Source organism: Halichoerus grypus, chromosome 12 (assembly GCF_964656455.1).
Source record: "Halichoerus grypus chromosome 12, mHalGry1.hap1.1, whole genome shotgun sequence".
Lineage (NCBI taxonomy): Eukaryota > Metazoa > Chordata > Mammalia > Carnivora > Phocidae > Halichoerus > Halichoerus grypus.
Window position 1 is genome coordinate 75,304,934 of NC_135723.1, and position 18,151 is coordinate 75,323,084.

The 18,151-nt window shown below is 39.6% G+C and overlaps 1 long non-coding RNA gene across 24 annotated transcripts in view; it reads right to left on the reverse strand.

Annotated features, from left to right (window-relative positions):
* The window catches only part of LOC118526129 (uncharacterized), an 87,526-nt gene that overhangs the window by 65,104 nt on the left and 4,271 nt on the right, over positions 1–18,151 (reverse strand). For 10 of the 24 annotated variants that reach the window (XR_013442830.1, XR_013442835.1, XR_013442837.1 and 7 more), the window contains one exon: positions 3,322–3,420. The exons of 13 other annotated variants lie outside the window; for them this stretch is intronic. This is a non-coding gene — a long non-coding RNA (uncharacterized LOC118526129). Of the gene's footprint in view, positions 1–3,302; positions 3,421–18,151 lie in introns of all 24 variants that reach the window. One more of the 24 variants, XR_013442838.1, reaches the window with a different exon arrangement.

Here is an 18,151-nt window from a genome sequence, read left to right on the forward strand (position 1 = left end):
GAAAATTATGAAGAAACTGAATATAGATAGAAAAGGAAGAGTTCTCAAGACTAACTACAGAGCACTCCAAAAATATAGAGGTTGGGAGAGGAAGCATGTAGAGGGAAAGCAAGAGACTAAGGAGCAAACAAAGCAGAAAGCAAGCCAGCAAGGTGTGGTAGCTAAGAAACCAAGAAAATGTTTTAAGGAGGAAAATGTAACTGACCATATCAAATGCTGCTAATAGTTCAGGGAAGATGAGGTGTGAGAGCTGGTTATTGAATTTAGCAATACGAATGCCCTGGCGAAAAGCACAGTTTTTGTGGAGCAGTGATGGTGAAAGCCTGATGGACCTTGTTCAAGAGAAAATGGAAGCAGAGAAAGTCAGCCGGTCAATATAGAGGATTCTAAAAAGTTTATAGAAAAGAAGCAAAATAAAGCTGGCACAGTTAAAAAAAAATTAATGGGAGAAATAACAGCAGTTGGCATGGTGATAGGAATGATCCAAAAGAGAGGGAATAATTATGATCCAAGAGAATGGGTGAGAATTACTGGAATCATGCCTTTAGTGGTGAAAAGGGATGGAATATAGTATATCAGTGAGAGGTTGGTCTTAGCTAAGAGTACAGATGGTTCAAGTGCATGCTTAGTAACAGAGAAAGAGGTAGACTGAATGGACACAGGTGCATGAGGTGAGTAGATGAAGTGTGAGTCCATGAAAGTTCTCCTATGAAGGCTTCTATTTTGGCAGTGAAATAGGAACCAAGATCATCAGCTAAGAGTGACTATGGTGGAGAAGGCCTTGGAGGTATGAAGCTCAGAAAGCATGAAGTAATCAGCAAGGAAAGCATGGATTGGGGATATACATATTGCTGCAGGGCAACGTCACCTACCCTGGAACAGTGGTAGTAACAGCAAGTGAGAACAGTCAGCACCATTGTGGGCTTCATTCCCTTCAGCTGTGTAGGTGAAGGAACAGCACAGTTGGTTTAGCCAGTCTGTGTTTGGCTAATCACAGCACCATCTTCCCCTACCCCCACCCCCGTAACCCCTCGCCTCCTCATGGAAATATTAGCTATTTTCTCCCTCACAGAGAACAATACTGTTGAGAGAGCTCGGTGATTCTGACTCAGCTTTCAATACTTCTCCCAATGATGTCTTGCAAAAGTTTTGTGTCTTGTCATTTACTTTTTCTCTCCCCATCCCACAATTCATATGTTTTTCTATTTTCAATGTTATTACATTCAGTTGTATTCTGACTAATTTTCCAAAGGGGCGAAGACAAACTGTGGAAGGGGGGATATAACTGGACTATTCACAGTATCGCAGTAATGTTAAACCCCATTTATGCAGCACCTTTTATGTCCTAGGTATTTTACATACATTTCTAATCCTCTCAACAAGTTTCCCATTTTAAAGGAATGGAAACTTAGACAGTAAAGTGAGTCACCTAGCTAACAAATGCCAAAGCCGAGATCCAAACCCTGGTCTGCATGTCCCACAGTGCTGACTCTGGCCACTTGCCCTCTAACCCTTATTAGCCAAGGCAAGATCAAGCTTGTGTTGTCCTAGCTCCAACTGTACATATTCAAAAGCCGTTCAGTGAGCTTGCCCAAATATCTTCAATCCAAGGTGCTGTTTCCAGCCTTTTTTCTCCCAAACACCAGACCTCATCTGCTCCTGATCTTGAGACAAAAATTATAGCTTTCAATTTCCAAAATGCTGAATTTTACCTGTATTCTCCTGTCCAGTTCTAAACCTCTAGGTTCATTTACCTAGTTACAGTACCTTGGTGCTGTTGACATTTTGGGCCAGGTAATTTTTTTCTTGTGGAGGCCTGTCCTGTTCATACTAGGCTGTTTAGCAGCATCCCTGACCTTCACATACTCGATGCCAGCAGCACCCTCTCCCCAACTGTGACAACAAGAAATGTCTCTAGAGGGGGGCGCCTAGCTGGCTCAGTTGGTACAGCGTGTGACTCTTGACCTTGGGGTTGTGAGTTCAAGCCGCACAGTGGATGTAGAGATTACTTAAAAATAAAAAAAATTTTTTTTTTAAAATGTCTCTAGACATTGCCAAATGTACGGAGGCAAAATTGTCCCTGGTTGTGAACCACTGGATTATAAGTAAGGATTACATAGGAATTAGTTTCATTTTTTGAGACGCCTGGGTGGCTCAGTCAGTTAAGCATCTGCCTTCGGCTCAGGTCATGATCCCATGGTCCTGCTCAGTGGGGAGCCTGCTTCTCCCTCTGCCTCTGCGCTCTCCCTCTCTCTCTGACAAATAAATAAAATCTTTAAAAAAAGGCAATTAGTTTCATTTTTTGATTTTATTTTAAATTTTACATTGTCACTTTATCCATAACAGTAAAAGATAAGTTATTTTTGTACTTTTTGCTTTAGATTATGTTTTTTGTTTTGTTTTCTAGGAGATAGGCTCCTCCTCAGACTTTTACATTCTCTATAACTTTCCAAGAACTCCTTGCTTGTCTCAACGTCATTGTCACAGGCAGAATTAATTTTCATAGTCTTTACGTCCCATTATACTTTAAAATAAAAAATCTATAATAATAGTGTTTACCACAGTCTATTAGTGCTTTAAAAAACAAAAAGACCTCACACCTATCTCCAACTATCATCTCTTTGGTGACATAGGTCATATAACATTCATTTTTGTGTCTCCAGCATTTACAAAAATCCTAACATGTAAGTATCTGCTTAACTTGTGTATTTAAACTGTATTGAAAGGAATTCCATATGTTGACTTTTTAAATTATCTATGCCTACAGAATGCCCCTTTACAGTGTTTTCTGACCCACATGCATATTACAGTCCTGCCATCTAGTGGCCAATTACCCAAATTGTAATTGCAACACCTAGTATAAAATAAACCATATTATCTATGCCTACAGAATGCCCCTTTACAGTGTTTTCTGACCCACATGCATATTACAGTCCTGCCATCTAGTGGCCAATTACCCAAACTGTAATTGCAACACCTAGTATGAAATAAACCATATTTCTCAAATACTAACTTTTAAATTCCATTCAATATCATAAGATAAAGAAACTTCTATACCACTTTTACACATATACACTTTTCAACTAATGAAACGTTCCAATTTTTAACATTTTGCCTCTGAGTAAAATTAATTCACATGTATAAGGTTTTAGCTCCAATATACAGCATTTTTATTTGCTAATAAGGAATATATAATGTCCACATTACCCCCCCCCCCCTTTGATTTTATCCAATGTCCTTTCCCAATAAAGCTCAAACTTTACTGCTTTTTTCTCTTAGAGACCTATCTCAAGAGTCTTAACCATTCAACAAAACACCTACCTGGACACCAAACTCAGCTAAAATCAAGACATCAGGACAAACTCCTCAGCTGGTAAGATCCATCATCTGATTGGACCCAAAGTTGTTCCACAACCTGGACTGAAATAAAGTTTTTAACCAGTAGGCTATTAGTGTGGTTACAGGGTTGACTGAACTGATCCATCAGTTCAACTAAGTAGGTTAGTAGGAAATTAGTCTAAATACTAAAAAACTTGTGAAGCATTTTCATTCTTGATTGAATGAACCTCAATAACTCATTGCCTTCACCAATTATAATTGTATACTTTCAAGTATCTCATTCATGCATTATTCTACTGTTATAATAGCAATAATACAGTTAACTAATGATATAAACTGAATGGGGAGGGGAATAAGAATGGAAAGAGGACGGGAGATAAGGGTTGGCAAATAAGTTTCAACTTTAATTACTACTTAGCATCTGAGATATCATAAATCTATTACTATTTCATATTTGTGAGTTAATAAAGTATATTTGCTTTAGCAGGAAGGCATTACCAAATATCTCTAAAATATGCTGGATTGTTCTGTCATGTATCTCTGTTTTGCTGAAATCATTAACATACTTTGAAGCCAAATGAGGCATATGTATAAACTCTCAGATATCTTTCTATCTAATATTAACTCTTGATACATCATTGATTTGCAAGATAAATATTTATTTCTAATACTGCAAGCTCACATGTGGCATGACCCTATTCCTTTACTCTCAGGTATTTAAGATGCCTGAAGTTCAAGAGATTATTTAGACCAATTCCTTGCGGCATAGATGGAAAAACTGAGGTTTTGAGAGGTTTAGAGGCTCACCCAAGCTAACTGAGCTCATTGTAACAGATGAATCTAGAACTTTCAGTTACTGAAAGAATAACCACTAGTCCCGAGGCCAATACACCACCAAGAGGATTACAAGGTGAGTCTCTTGGGACCGATGCCATCATGCTTCACTAATTTGAAGGAGTCCCAGCCCAAGTCATTCTTTTTCTCACAAACTCTTAATCCATAAGCTGTATATCCTCTCCACCTCCCTCTCTTCCCAAACAAACGCTTTGAGTGTCTCCTGTGACCCCAATATGAATAAGCAATTCCTTGTTCTTCAAATATTTATTCCCTTTACCTCCTTGCCTTACCTGAAACCTGCCTGGGCCCTGAACAAACATTAGGGCCAGGAGTTGATTACATTGAGTTGACTGAGGTAGGTGTACTCCTTGCTCCCCTTTTCTGTTTCCAAATTATCTCACCCCTTCCCTCCTGCAAAAATCACTGTTCTTTCAATGCTAACGTCATTTGGGTAGATCACTGTTTCCTACACCTTCTTACACGCTTTTCCCAACCTCTTAGTCCTACCTCCGCTTTCACTAGCCTTCTGTTCCTGGCAGTATTCCATTCCGGTTTCCTTTCTTTATCCTGGGTGATTTCAATACCTACATGGGTGACCCATCAAAAAGCCCCAGCTTCTCAGTTTCTTGATTTCTATATTCCATTGACATTTTTCTTTTCCACTTCAGTCCCTTAATTTATGGTCACACCCTGGACCTTCACATCTCTTAAAAAATGCAAACCTTTTAAAAAATTTCCTATTGAAACATTTAACTATGGCAGCTTCCTATGTATTCAGCAGCACAAGTACTTCCATATGACCACACAGTTCTTCAGTGATGTGGGGACATCTGATCCTCTCATCCCCCCACCTTCTTATTATCCATCAGTCCCCTCCTGTCATCACTTTCCATCGTGTTTGGCACAGATTCTGTTATCATCAACATGATGCCCTTTTACAAATACTTTCAACTCTCAGTTCCTTCTCTCCCTCAATTGAGCTCACCCTACAAAACTCCAATCCATGTATGAACTCCTCTGGCTTCAGACTTTCTCCTTGTTTACACAGGAGTGTTAGTGACCACAGATTACGTAACCACATAACTAGTTTCACCGTGAAGTTGTAATCTCAGGCCACAGTTTGAATCTTGGTATGACCCAGAAATCTTGCTATAGTTCTCCAATAATTTTACGTTTCTGGTCCCCAGAATGGTCACATTGATCTGGATCCTCTTTCTTTGATCTTCTATTCTGCCTCTTCCACCTTTGTCTCTCAGCAGATATCCTTGTCCATCATCTACTGAGAATATGGAATATCAGACAGAAGCATTCTCATTCTCCCATAACCAAATCCCCAAGCCCACCTGCCACCGAACCATCTTTCCCACTGCCATCAAATCAGGAGATATCAAGGAACATTATCAGACTATAGATGGAAACTTCAGAGTTTGAGGCAATTGACCCTAGGTGGTAAGTTAGTAATGCCAGATTTAGAAGGATGGTGAACATTATGTTCTATAGAAAATGGAAAGGCTTTGGTGGGGAGATACATGATCCAAGTTATGTTGTAGGATAGGGGTCAGCAAACTATAGACCTGGGCTTACTAGCTTACTATTTTTATAAGCAAAGTCTTATTGGAACACAGCCATACCTAGTCATTTATGTATTCTTGTCTAGTGACTAGCATATTACAACAGCAGGGTTGAATAGTTGCCACAGAGACCACATAATCCACAAAGCCTAAAATATTTACTATCCCTTTCTAGAGAATTTATCAGCTCTTTTTTAGAAAGATAACTCTGGCAGCATGATGAAGGATAAATAGTAATGGGGGAAAATTAGGTGCATGGCAAATATTTGGAAGGAAACTGTGTTAATTCAGTAAGAATAATAAAGGCTTGGTCTAAGCCAACGGAAGTGGATATAGAAAAGAAAAAAAAAACAAACATTTTGTATATAGAATCAGGATTAGATAAACAATTAGGAGAAAAAACAAGACAGAAATAGGTTATAAAAAGTTATCTCACGTTTTCTATTCTCGGTGACTGGGAGAGTGGTAGTGATTTCAACGGTAGTGAAAAGAGGTGAGAGAAATGAGTTTCCATGAGTAATAACAATGGGCAATTTAGAGAAGTTCAATACCTACAAAAAATATATACATGGAGCTTGCTGAAATTATCCCCAACTTGATCGCTAAGGCCAATGGAGTTGTGGAGTCAGTGGTCTATAACTGGTAGCTGGTGTGATGGGAATAGATGAAATCACTTTAAATAATAACAACAAAGTCTCTTAAAAGTTTGTATTCAGGAGTTGAAAACAGGCCCACACAAAAATGTGCACACAGATGTTTATAGCAGCTTTGTTCATAACTGCCCAAACTTGGAAGCAGTATGCCCTTCGGTAGGTGAATGGATAAACGAAGTGTGGTACAACCAGAAAATGGAATATTATTCAGCACTAAATCAGAATGAGATATTAAACCAACAAAGACATGGGGGAACCTTAAATGCATATTACTGAGTGAAAGAAGCCAGTCTGAAAAGGCTACATACTATATGATTCCAACTGTAACATTCTGGCAAAGACAAAACTATGGAGGCAATAAAAAAGTCAGTGGTTGCCAGGGGTTGGTGGGGAGGAGGGAATGAATAGGCAGAACACAGACGATTTTTAGGGCAGTGAAACCATTCTACATGAAACTGTATGGTAGATACAGGTCAGTATACATCTGTCCAAATTCATAGTACTTACAAAACCAAAAGTGAACTGTAATGTAAACTATGATTTTGGGTGATTATGATGTGTCAATATAGGTTCATCAATTTTAACAAATACAACTCTGGTGGGGATGTTGATAATGAGGGAGGTTATGCAAGTGTGGGAGTAGAGAGTATATGGGAAATCTCTATATTCCTCTCAATTTTGCTGTGAATCTAAAACTGCTCTAAACAATGAAGTCTTAATTAATTAATTAATTAATTAATTTTTAAAAAAGATTTTATTTACTTATTTGACAGTGAGAGAGGGAACACAAGCAGGGGGAGTGGGAGAGGGAGAAGCCTGCTTCCCGCTGAGTAGGGAACTCCATGCGGGGCTTGATCCCAGGACCCTGGGATCATGACCTGAGCCAAAGGCAGACGCTTAACAACTGAGCCACCCAGGCGCCCCTGAAGTCTTAATTTAAAAAGTCTGTATTTAAAGGGTAGTTAAAACTGTCATTAATTTATAAACAAAAGATTACAGAGAAATTAAAATGAATTAACTGAATCTAGATATATCAAAATAGGTAAATCTCAAATAATGTTCAGGAAAAGCAAGCTACAAAGGATGCTATGATTCTGTGTATGTGAAATTTTACAACATAAAATAACATACACTGTACGTGGATACACAAATGCAAAACAGTGTATCGATGATAAAACAACTTCAAAATAGGAGAATAGATTGGAGGGAGAGAATGGGAGATTAGCTTCGTTTGCCACATTATATTTCTTTTTTCAAAAAAGCTTGCAGTAAAATACACCAGAAGAGAGAAAGGGGTATGCACTCTCAGGAGAAAAATTAAGAGGAGAAAGTAGGTCTTGGACATCACAAAAGGAAGGAGGAATGTTTTCAAAAGAACAGCAGAAAACAGACCAACTCTGCAGTCAAGTGAAAAGAGGATTAAGAAGCTCTGCTATCAGTCAGAAACCTAACAGGGTTTCAGCAGAATAATGGAGGTGGGAGCCAGATGGTAGGGGGTGGAGAGGGGAGACTTGGCACCAAAGAAGTGGAGGCAGTGAGAGCAAATGGCTCATTCAAAAAAGCTGCAATGAAGAAAAGAGAAAGGTATACAGCAGTTTGAATGAGAAATAGTTAATGTGATGCTTAAAAAATTTCGGGCAGGTGGGTACTCAAATAACTCAACATTTTTTTGCAAAACATTGAGTCCTTACATTTTCAAAAATAAAAGACAGAAATTAATATCTTTTTTCCTTAAGAGGATAGCTGCAAACTACCTCACATGGTAATATGGCATAAAATAACATTAAGGACTTGGTTCAAATCACAATAACATGAACAGCACAGTTGAAAAAGTTAAGAGAAAGTGAGCCTGGAGACGTCGGGATTTTCCAGATGTGCAGTTCACCCAGATCCCCACAAAGTAAGCATGTATGTTCACGCAATCACCAGTCCAAGATCTGGCCTTCAACCTTTCAGATTTAGACACTTAATCTCATCAATGTGAATATAATTAGCTTCTCAAGAAGCTGATCCACACTACCAGCGCTCATCACAGACTGCTGTTTGAGCCACTTTACTTATTGATAAGGAGTGTAACTGCCAAGCAGTCTAGATACCGCAGTCTGACCACTGAGCCCAATTATCACAAGGGTGTTTGGGAAATGAGGACGCAGAACAAGGACTTACATTACTGGAATGTGTAACGAAATCTGGCTGCCATGTGACAATAGCAATATTCTTGTCAACTGGCTTCTTAGGCCAGCCTAACAGAACATCCTCTCTCTAGGTGAGGGCTGCTCTTGCAAACTTCCTTTTTCTGCACCTTTATTTCTTAACGTCCTTCTTCTAAGGTACATAGCCATTCTTTACAGTGTTAATACCTTTCTGCCAAGGAGAAATCAGTTTATGGATAAATAATAATCTCTGTAAGCGGATTCTGCTTTTCTACACTTTTACTGTTTAACTTTCTGAGTTCTTTGACAAGTCTAGGATCACCTTCACATAGAAGATAACATTTCATTTGTATTTACAAGCCCATTAGCACACCCTGAGGGGCAAAGTCAACATTCCCTGAATTTCAGTCATACCTATACCACCTTCATGATGTTACTCCACGTGAGGACATGTCAATACATACATATATACATATATATAAATAAATATAATGACATATAATTTCATTATTTTACTTTTCTTCAAATAAACTCACAGTGTTACCTAAATTTATCTGTAAAAGAAATTTTATATTACTACCATTAATTAGCAACCCAGGCTATACTTGACATAAGCAAAAACAGTAAGAAAAAATAATAAAAATAATGTTTTAATAATTTCACTACTACTATATATGCCACCACTGACTATCACAGCCCCTAAAATGTGACAGATTGTTTTGTCCCTTATGGAAGGTCTAATACAGCCCACGCAGAACATCAGCACTGCTCTGATTCGTCAGACCCTGCTGTGAAGGCTAGTTCAACATTTTAAAAAAAAACTTTTAAAAAAATTGTAGAAAATATGAATTGTTTATATTGTTAAAAAGAAACAAAAAGCCCCAAATGGAGTCACCTGCTAAGCCCCACCAACTTAATGTCTAACCTAACTGCAGCTTCAGCCTCTTCCAGGAGTGGAATTTTAAAGCAGTCTGGAATTTCACGGTCAGCACTAGTGAGGTAATCTGCCTGATAAGACCCCCTGACCTCCCCTGGGAAGATAACTTTACCTGAAATAATACACTCTTTTGACTTTCTTGTCTCACCCTCCTGCCTATAAAAACTTTCCATTTTGTGCAACTCAGAGCTCTCTTCTATTTCCCAGATGGGATGTTGCCTGATTCATGAATCATTGAATAAAGCCAATTAGATCCTCAAACTTACTCAGTTGAATTTTTTTTTTTTTAACAATATGGAATGTTCCTTAGGATAATATCTCTAAAATGAGAACAATTTCCATGGAAATAATCTGGCAGGTCTTTCGTGAAATTCTAGAGAGTTCTAATGGTGCACTAAAGGGCTACCATTAAATGATTTATTGCTGTGTAGGTGGTAAGTTTTAAAATATTTTCTCAGACATAAAAAGGTATAGTTCTTTTGGACCTACAACAAAATGTTTATTTTGCACCGCTCATTCTATTCAATGTGTATAGCACCCTAAGATATGGAAAAACGTTTGAAAGTAATTAAGGAAACAGAATAAGGAATTATAGGGTTTGTTGGGAAAGGTACAGAGAGTATATTTTCAGAGGCTGTTTGAGAATGTACAGGGGAGAGGTGCCTGGGTGACTCAGTCGTTGGGTGTCTGCGCTCGGGTCATGATCCCAGGGCCCCAGGATCGAGCCCCACATTGGGCTCCCTGCTCCGCCGGAAGCCTGTTTTTCCCTCTCCCACTCTCCCTGCTTGTGTTCCCTCTCTCACTGTGTCTCTCTCTGTCAAATAAATAAATAAAATCTTTAAAAAAAAGAAAGAAAGAAAATGTACAGGGGAGGGGCGCCTGGGTGGCTCAGTTGGTTAAGCATCTGCCTTCGGCTTGGGTCATGATCCCAGGGTCCTGGGATGGAGCCCCGCATCGGGCTCCCTGCTCGGCGGGAAGCCTGCTTCCCCTCTGCTTCCCACCCCCGCTGCTTGTGTTCCCTCTCTCGCTGTGTCTCTGTCAAATAAATAAATAAAATCTTTAAAAAAAATTATGTTTACAGAGAGGTTTTCTGGAGTGTGTGTGTGTGTGTGTGTGTGTGTGTGTGTTTCTTTGGAGGGGTGTCAGGAAAAGACACATTGAAGATAAAGTATCAACCGCTAGAGTTCAGGTCAGACTGGGAATTTCTCAAGTGTTTGCAGTCTATTTGCATAAGTTCATTTGTATGGGATAGAAAAAAAGATGATGAAGACAATCTTTTTCTTCACCCCTCCTCACGGTAGTATCTAAAATCTGGGAGCATGGAGGCAGGTACAGACAGAAGCAAGAAAGAGTCGTTTTCACAAAGATTCTCTGAGACTCAGGTACACGTGCAGCCCTCCTTCAGAAACCAATAACGAGCTATGCTACAGAAACCCTTACAATCTGAATACAATACAGCTTTAGCTCGGGAAAGATACTGAGAACAGACTATCATTTTGGCAACCTTGACAATGTGAAGCTCTAGAAGTTTTGGGAGAAAATCCCCTTTCCCCCCAGTCTTCCAGAGACATTCATCTTGTCACTGCAGGCATGAATCACTGTTGGAAAGGGTCACCCTGAAGAAAATTCTCAACCCTCCATGATCAGTAAAGAAATCGAGAATAAAAGAAAAGACTCCTGGTGATTTACTGCCAAATACCCTAGATGGATTCCCAGAATGACCAGCAAGACTTTGAATGAGAGATGGAAATCCTGCATGAGACAGGTTAGGCATGAACTACAGAAATCTGAGTTATTACTGTTATGATTTCCTCTGTGCCCTCAACTATGAAAACTCCTGGGCAAACCGGATTACATACATTTTAAAGAGCAGTCCAATGATAAAGTGTGCCAACAAATGTTTCAGACGTCACAGACGTCATGATGTCACAAAAATGTATTCTATATAGTGCGTAATTCTCTCTAAAAATCCTTTTTCATTATAATCCCTGTCCATGTACCAGAAGATTGCCTTGACCACAAATGAATGTGTTTGGGGGCTGTAAACCTTGTTAACAAGAAGTGGAAACATATTTTTTAAATCTCTTGTACCAAACTGTAATTATCTTCCGATCCTCCTAATATTTTCCCACAACAAATGGTCCCAAAACTTAAATGGACAAAAAACTTATATCGCCTACCGAAGTGGACACTCTTGGTGCTCCACTCAGATCCCCTGGAACTGCTTTCATAGTTTCTGGGCATCTCTCTCCTGGCTTCACATGTGTTTACTTCCAGAGGCCAGGACCTGCACTCTTTTCCAGAATGCTGCCTACCTGTGAGTTGGTTGGGTTTTGCCTTCACTTACAGTAAGCTGGAAGTCTGCCATGCCCACCCCAGGCAGGGAGTAGTAAAGTCCAGGTCCCTTGCCTCCAATGAAGACAAACTGCACAGTGTCAAAACACACACCATCACTTCCCTGTGGGGTGCCACTGAAACGACCCTAGGTGAGAACTAGCCTGCAAATGCACCTGTGCTTGGGTTTCCTCCCCTTTCCTCTCCTGCTTCCCTTGCTTCCTTACTGATTCCTCTTGGGAACACTTCCTGAACAAACCATTAACATAGAAATCCTTGCTTTAAGTTGTCCTTCTGGAGATTCTGTCCTAAGACATTCTTCTAAATAGAAAGGTCTGTAAAGAGATCACAGGACTCAGAGAGGGAATATAACAAGGCCAGGCTCACAGAAAGGTGGAGTGCACTGTCACCATCTTAGTATGATTCTTATTTTTTAAAAAGATTTTATTTATTTATTTGACAGAGAGAGAGAAAGCACAAGTGGGGAAAGGAGCAGAGGGAGAGGGACAAGCAGACTTCATGCTGAGTGTGGAGCCCAACATGGGGCTTGATCTTATTACCCTGAGATTATAACCTGAGCCAACATCAAGAGACAGACACCTAACTAACTGAGCCTCCCAGTATGATTTGAAGAAAACTGGAGAAGCCTTTGCAAACTCAACATCCCATATCCAGTTATTCCAGGAAAGAGACATGGATGGCTCAAACCTTCATTTCCACCACCAAATCCCCAAACTGTGAGTTTGGCTCAGGCTTCTGAATGTCGTAACTACTTCACTGTGGTATTGAGGAGGAAGGTGAGCTCAGATTTGCCAAATGTTTACCTAAAGAGCCCCGTGTTTGGGAGATGCACAGGTTTATTGGGGGCACCTACCTACGGCCGGACCACAGGTTGGACGGTGTTTGGGGATGGGTCTGCCTTTGACCCAGTAAGCAAATGGAGCAGAGGATACACGTGAGATTAGGATACAGATTGGTCGCTGTGGCAACCACGAGGCGCATCCAGAGCCCGGGGATCTCAGCCTCCCAGAGGAAGGAGTCAGCGGATCAGAGCAGCGCTGAACTATGGGCTCGCTCTACGCCTTTTATACCACTTCAGGCTTGATTAAGGAACAGCCGAAGTCAAGAGTCTAAGTTCTAACATCATCAAGTTTTCCTATGTCATAGTCAGATAACTGAGTGATTTCTGCATTCATTTCCTGCCGCACCACTGAGCCTAACTGAAGTTTCAGTGCAGGAACCTAGTTAAGGCACCATACACAGGTGTTTCGTTTTTGAGTAAACATTCCACTCGAGACCAACTTTGGTGGCAGCGGTGATTGTTTACCTAGGGATATTTAAAGAGGCCTGCCTAGAAGCCCCATCTTGTCCTTTGCATCATGTAAAGGGTGATCAGGTGAAATCAGATGATGACAAGGGCTGTGGTTAGGCTACAGCTATTCTCAAACTCAAGTAAGATATAGATCCCTTTGAAAGGAAGAAGTATTTATGATCTCTCAGTGGGGTTCCCCCAGTTGCAGATCCTGAGGCAAGAATTCAAGTGCAAGTACTTTCTTTAGGGACAACCAGTAAGGGGGTAGAGGAGTGTCACCAGGAAAGGAAGGCAGCCAGTGAAAGGTGCACTATTAATACAGCTACTGTACTGAATGACTGAAGAGATCCCAACTGAACTATCCCACCTCGGTAAAGGAGCTGAAGTATTTATAAACCCGCCTTGTCAGTCACTGACTGAAGACTGCTCCCTGCAGATGCTAAGTTCCTAGCATTTCGGACCTACCACAACAGAGACAGGATTCCAGAAAAAGCCCTCAAACACAGAAATGCACATATTAACAAGCGAAAGTCACTGAAGCACACCGAAATAGTTTTCAGAGAACTGGAAAATGGTTATTAATGCACCTATGTATCTAGAAATTAAGTTAAAAGGGACATAAAATAGGCCCAGGTAGAGTGACTGGGACCTTATATTCATAACACACCCAGAAAGGATGTGCAGGGACATTCAGTTCTCACAGAATTCCTGGTAACGTATTTATTTAAATTGAAAAAAAAGTCAGCTCATGGGTCTGATCTGCAGTGCCAAGGTTTTAATGAAAATGTATTTCAAGCACATACACAAAATACTATGTGGCAGAAATAGCATTCTTTGTAATTAATAAACTTAAGATACAAAAATTTTTAGTTTAAAAAAATGTAGAAGATGGGCACCTGGCTGGCTCAGTAGGTGGAGCATGGGACTCTTGAACTCAGGGTTGTGGGTTCAAGCCCCACGTTGGATGTAGAGATTCCAAAAAAAATAAACTTTTTTTTTTAATGTAGGAAAAATAAGCAAAAAATGTTTGAAGATTACTGTAGCTCACTGCTAGAACATTTCTACAGTCAGAATTCTTAGTTGTCAGTTTGAAACCAGAAATCCACTTGAGCTGATTTAAGCAGGAAAGGGTTATTAAAGTACATTCAGTAGCTCCAGAATTGTGAGACAGGCTGGAGAATAATATTCAGAAGTTACACAGCCATGCAGCACGTCCTAAACACACAGCAAAGCTGGGTCAGTCAGGATCCTGCGGACCCCACTGCCCAACTATACAGACGGAAGCTGAGGCCACCGGTAGCCTCAATAGGACGCCTCCTTTATGAACTTGCTCTTGCTGCAACTGGTGTGACCACAAGACTGCATTCTCTCCAGGTCCCAATTCAAAGTCTGACATAGTTATAAGCAGAGACTGGTGCTCTCCTGTTGAAAGAAAGACCAGGGAAAAAAAGTACCTGACATACTGAGCTCTATCTCAGACCTTCTGATGATGAATACCCAAAAAACAATGATTAATATCCCTGACAAAGAGGTGTGTTTAATTTGAATTACCACTTTTTGTTTCATAAAAACTATCTGCTGATGATTTCCTTTAATCCACTGCATTATGATATGTCTGTGGTTTTTAGTTTCTGATACATATGTTAAAAGGCAGATTATTTTTTATTTTATACTATTTTTATGCATGAAAAATCCCATTACATGAGTTATCATCACATGGGGTAATGACCTGGAAAATGTTTCTGCCATTCTGGACTGAAATGCCAACAACAGGAAGGAAGGAAGGAAGAAAGAAAGGGGAGAAACAATACACATACTTCTGAAGTCTAATCTGACTTGTTTGTTTTTTTGTTATTCATGGTATGAATTATTAAATTCAGAAAAATGGAGGAATCATATCTCAAAGCTGTCAAAATGGGTATTATGGTAATACCTAAAGCTCCTAAGTGGAGCTTGACTGCCTAGGTTCAAAAACCGGCTCTGTGATTTACTAACAGAATGACTTTGGCCAAAACAAATCTCAAAGAAACTAGAACCATGGACCATGTTCACAGGAGAGATGGAGGCTGAGAAGACTGTGAGTGCTTGATCAAGAACACTTAAGATTTCACTAAAGGTTGAATATGTACCACTCCTTGCCCTTATGATAATGTCAGTGTAAGTCAGAAAAACACATGAAGTAAACAGTAATTTGGGTTGAAGAAACCCACGTTTTACTTAATTTCACTGTGAAGGAAATTCTGGGGAGAAGTTTAGAATTTAGAAGGACTTCGTACCACAGAGAAAGATGGTCTTGAACAATAGTACTTAAGTTGTTTATAAGTGCTCCAAAATCAAATATGCTCCAAATCTCTAGGATATAGTACAGTTGATTTTCCAAACGACGTCTTTAGTCAAAATCCAGGAAGATAATAAATTAAGACATTGACTATCTCCATTAGTTTCTATTGCTGATATAACGATTACAACAAACTTAATGGCAGAAACAACAAAACTATTACCTCATGGTTCTGTAGGATCAGAAGTCTGGTGTGGAGTGGACTGGACTAAAATCAAGGTGTTGGCAGAATGTGTTCCTTTCTGGAGGCTCTGAGGGAGAATTCATTTCCTTCCCACTAGGCCTACTGGCAGATTTCAGTTTCTAGCCTTTGTGGGACCAAGGTCCCTGTTTTCTTGCTGGCTGTTAACTAAGAGCTGTTCCCAGCTAAAGACGACCACATTCCTTGGATCATGGCCCCCTTTCTCCAACTTCAAAACCATGAACAGTGGAACCTGTTCTTCTCACATGCATCTCTCAGAGCCACTCCCCTGTCTCACTCTTTCACTTTTAAGGATTCAAGTGCATAGAGTGGACCCACCTGGATAATCCAGGATATTCACCCCATCTCAAGGTCCTTAACCTTAATCACATCTGAAAAGACTCTTTTGTCATACAAGGTAACATTATCACAGGTTCCAGAAATTAGGATGTGGACATCTTTGGGGTGGGGTGGGGATTACTCTGCCTAACACGATATCCTATTTGCTTTTCCTAGTCTTCTCAGTGGTACTGATATCTCAAAAATGCAGACAGCCTTTGAGTATACTCTTGGGTATCAGTTCCTTCTGATCTTTAAAAAAAGTCTACATACAAAGGCAGACAATGACATAGTGTCTGGACATTTATGGACATGCATCTATACAGATTCAAATCTTGTCTTGTGAGTAAAACAATTTATTACTAATTATTGTCAAGATTACTGATCTAGAATCTAGAAGGCTCTGCTACGTGACCTGACCTAGTGAGAGTGCCACTGAACTTCTTTGGGACTCAGTTTCCTTATCCACAAGATGAGAAATGTGGACTTGGAAACTCCTAAATTTCTTTCTAGCTCAAAAATCTAGATCCATGGTCTGAAAAAAAGGAGGGGGCTGGAGGTGGGAGAGTAATTATATCTTAGGTATAAAAACAAAACAACAGCAAAACTTATATAATAAGAACTTTTCAGAAATAGTAAGAAAGCTTTGATTTTCTTTTCATTGTTTTTCTACCCAATACATATTTTAAAGTAACTTCAGCATTTGCTTTCCATTAGTGACTGAAGGTTATTCATGCTTAGTTTTTGTCAATATAATTCATATAAACTGAGGGTTCTAGAGGGGAGGGGGCTGGGGGGATGGGTTAGCCTGGTGATGGGTATTAAAGAGGGCACGTATTGAATTGAGCAACGGGTTTTATACGCAAACAATGAATCATGGAACACTACATCAAAAACTAATGATGTAATGTGTGGTAATTAACATAACATAATAAAATAAAATTAAAAAAATATATATATAATTCATATACTTCACTCTACCACTCCATTCATCTTTCTGTACTTTCTCACATTATTCATCCCTCATAGCCTAACTTCAGTATTTTTCCCCAAGGGTACCAATAAATTAAATTTGATCGCTCTTTTTTTAAGATTTTATTTTTAAGTAATCTCTACACCCAACATGGGGCTCAAACTCACAACCCTGAGATCAAGAGTCACATGCTCTACAGACTGAGTCAGCGAGACACCCCTAAATTTGATCTCTCTTGCGATATAATGTCACAACAAGGCTAAATCAATCTATGCCTACAGTGTGAACTCTACCATTCAGGAATGAGTTCAGGTGAAAGATTCTAGAGATCTAAGTCAAAGTAATTTCTGTCTTCAATATTATTTTCCAAATTTGTCATGCCAAAATCACAATGAAAAGGACAATATAATTTTACCTGTACTGCAACCCAAGACACTAAACACACTAAGCTTTAAATGCTAGCAAAAATAACAAAATGCAAGTAAATGCACAGCTTAAAATAGTGTTTCTTAACTTGCTTTGTGATAGTGAGAACATATAGATGGTAATTTATACCAAAAAAAAAAAAGATATTGAATGGCTCAGTTATGAGTGCTCCATCTGGATTAGTCCTCCTCTTTACTTGCTATTTAAATAAAGCCACCCCATTCTCTATGAATTCAAGTATCCTCTTAGGGCAGAGTCAGAGGCTTAAGACCTGCCTGTCCAAAAAACTACCTGGTGCTAAGAGACAGGATGAGCCACAGGAGAAGAGAAGTAAATAGGGGCAGATTAACCGTATTTAAAGCCCAGATTCTCAGTGGAATAGTAACAGTCTGTTGTGCTACAGCACTGTTTTGTATAATACAAATCAGCTCACGTGATTATTAAATAGGGGAGTAATTAAAATAACATGGAAGGTGGGTTGGTTCATATTTAATTTTTCCTAGCACTTTGTCTTGTGCTACCGAGAAACAACAGCTGAATGTAAAGTACGCAGCGGACTCCACGATCCCACCAGGCCTGGAGGGAGATGGTATATAAATGCCATCTTTCATTGCATGGCACCCCATTCTTCCCTTGGCTTAGCTCAGCCCTGTGTTCCACTTTGACAGTGCGTAGTTTGCAATTCTCCTAAATCTTTGTGCAAAAGCCACAGCAGACAATGAATCAGGGCTATCCATCTCTGGCATCTCTACATTTTG